This window comes from Ipomoea nil, unplaced genomic scaffold (genome assembly GCF_001879475.1).
Source record: "Ipomoea nil cultivar Tokyo-kokei standard unplaced genomic scaffold, Asagao_1.1 scaffold1993, whole genome shotgun sequence".
Classification (NCBI taxonomy): Eukaryota; Viridiplantae; Streptophyta; class Magnoliopsida; order Solanales; family Convolvulaceae; genus Ipomoea; species Ipomoea nil.
The window spans coordinates 3,126,147-3,128,311 of record NW_017618421.1 but is presented as its reverse complement, the minus strand read 5'-3'; the positions used below and the strand labels follow the sequence as shown (position 1 = coordinate 3,128,311).

Genomic DNA, 2,165 nt, shown 5'->3' with positions numbered 1-2,165 from the left:
TTTTTATCTATGACCATCCTGCTGTGTTTGACTTCTTCGTACTTGACTCATCCGGCTGTGAAAAGATAATAATTGAAGGTGAAGAAGCTCGAGTGAAGGGGTTGAAAAATAATAATGGCAATGATGTTAATTTTCAAGATAATGCTTTTTTGGTAGAGTTTGATGTCAACATAGTCACTCAAGTTAAGAAAGACGGGGATGAGATGGATGTAGAAGAAGAGAACAATGATGTTGGCTTTCAATATCATACGTCACGTTCCAAGAGAAAAAGAAGCATTACTGAAGGTAAGTTAGTTTCTCTTGATTGTCTCTTTAATTTTCATTTTGTCATATATTTCATATACTATTTACAGAGTTTTCTTAATTTAGGTGGATCTAAGAGAGCTGCTAGAGAGAAAAAAAGGGATGCTAGTCCTAAAAAAGGGAATGTTGGTCTTGGGAAAAAGGATGCTAGGGCAAAGAAAAGGGATGTTAGTAAAAAGAAAAAAAATGTCAGTGTGACAAAAAAGAGGGATGTTCCTGATTATTTTGGAGTCGAGCTTTTCAGCTCAGGACGTTTCGCTCAACCTAAAAATCCTTATTTTGTGACCAAAATCAGGCCAAGAAGACCCAGCGATCTGGTAATTATTCTACACGTACACTGAATTATATTTATTCTTAAGTTAATGCATGAGTGAAAGCTAAGTTTGTTGGTATGTCGATCTTGTTTCGATCTCAATTACGTAATTTTAATTTAATTTGCAGTATATACCGATTGAAGTCATTAGGGATCACAATATTGAATTGCCTACAAATGTGATCCTGTGTGATGAGAAAGGTAAAAAATGGAACGCATATGTAAAGACATGGAGTGATGGGCGAACACGGTTGTATGGAGGATGGCGAAGGTTATGTAAATGGAACCTTGTTCAAGAAAATGACCAGTGCATCTGTGAGTTTATGCCTTCATCATCGGGGCAAGAATTCGTCTTGCAGGTCACCATTATTCGAAGAAAGGACTTGGATGCACTACCAAATTAATGTTTTGAAGATATATACAACACACCTGGCCAGGGTTACTATCCATGTTTTGTTGGAGGCTTTCTGACATTTCTCTTTGGAGTTTAGTTTCCGTAATTTCTATTCGAAAAATTTGGATTTTAGTTTTTGAAACTTTTGTTAATGTCCTCTTTGCTTTGGTTTCATACATTGTTTTCTATCGTATTAGAATGTTGTTGGGATTAATTTATATAGATTAAAATAATGTGTCAACATTTTATTAGTTACATGCTAAGACGGTTTTGCTCAAATATATTCATTTATATTGTCGGTCTGTTGGTGCGCTTCACAGATATTTTGTAAGTGTCTTATAATATTAAATAGAGTATAATTTGATGTAACAATACTATCAATGTATAGTTGCATTGTGACCACAATTTGTTCTAGTTTTGAATTATATTGGTGGAATTTTATGGACCAAAATTTAAGTATTAGGAGATTTGGGGAAGGCTTAGAGCACTGTCTCCTGCATTATATTGCAGCCGCGTTCAATGAGTCTGGATTTTTGGTTTGTCTTTGCGAAATGCTAGCTCTGTTCAGGCTGTGTGTCACGCCCGGTGGCTTCTTTCTGCTCCTGGCTCTACAGTTGGCTGTTTTGCATGATGGATCTTCCTTCTCTCGGTCTGTTCGCTGCCTAGGTGCATCAGACTCCGTTCTTCTTTCTGAAGGTTTGATCGCCAGGTTTGTTGCACTGCCATCGGGAAGGTTAAAGCTCAATACGGATGCATTGATCCCTACGAGTGGCACGGCGGGCAAGGCTTGCCTCAGAGACTCTCGTGGATAGATTGTTGCTGGGCTTTGTTTTCGTTGTCGACTTCCTCCGCTCTTGAGGTCGAAGCCTTAGCTTTGCATTATACTCTTCAATGGTGTGATACAATGGTTATGTTCCCTTCTTTTGTTGAAGTTGATTCTCTCACTCTTGCTCATATTGTTTACTCTACTATGGCTAGGATCTCGTGAAAGATAAAAGGAAGATATTCTCTTCATTTCCTCTCGCCTCTTGTCGTGGGGTTCTTCGATAAGGCATGTTTATCGGAAGGCTAATTAGGTTGCCAATGCACTTGCGGCGGTGGGTCTCAGTGTTAGCTCGTCCTCTATTTTTTGTTCCCTTAATTCTTTGCCTGTAA

The 2,165-nt window shown here is 38.3% G+C and overlaps 1 long non-coding RNA gene across 1 annotated transcript; it reads left to right on the top strand.

Moving 5' to 3' along the window:
* Positions 1-224: 224 nt before the first annotated feature.
* Positions 225-857, top strand: LOC109147401. The gene is made up of 3 exons (XR_002048644.1): positions 225-285; positions 370-620; positions 745-857. It is a non-coding gene; the product is annotated as an uncharacterized LOC109147401 (long non-coding RNA).
* Positions 858-2,165: the final 1,308 nt, after the last annotated feature.